Below are 685 nucleotides of genomic sequence, written 5' to 3' on the forward strand. Positions count from 1 at the left end.
ATGTCTAGAGATTCCTTATAAAATTTCAGGCCCGATCCAACGGTCGGATTAAGATATATCATTGATATCGTTAAACTAGACAAATCGGTGTCTTTTATGCTAAAATCTGAATTTCATGCATTAATTTATTTATTTAGATCCTCATGACATTTCCCCTTAATTTATACTAAAAAATTCAATATTACCACATTTATCATTAATTGTCAAAATACATGTTTTGACTGGGGTTTACATATCTTCTGGGTTTTTGTTTTTATTTTTTATCCATTGAAAACTCGCCACTGATTTCGCCAATGTTATAAGTTTTAAACTAAAAATCATGAATCTCTTTTCGACTTCAACAATACCTTTAAATTTGTTTATGGAGATCATTCTCTCTTTCACATGACATATTTATTGTCATTCCTACTATTTATTCATTTCTTTCATACCGAATATCCATTACTTATCGAAACGTCATTACTTCGATCCTATGTGTTGTTTTTTTTTTCTTTTTCTTTTTATTATTATTATTTATTTTTATTTACGGGGGTTTACACAGCAAGAGGAGAGAGAGGCTCTGAGATTGTGCTACGGTGTGAACACGAGCACAGTGTACCTATACAGCTAAAGGTTGTGAGTCGTTCGATCGCGGATGTACCGATCCTTCGGCTGTGATTGGCTTGATCTGCAAGTTGATCGGACG

This window comes from Populus alba, chromosome 13, assembly GCF_005239225.2.
Source record: "Populus alba chromosome 13, ASM523922v2, whole genome shotgun sequence".
NCBI lineage: Eukaryota > Viridiplantae > Streptophyta > Magnoliopsida > Malpighiales > Salicaceae > Populus > Populus alba.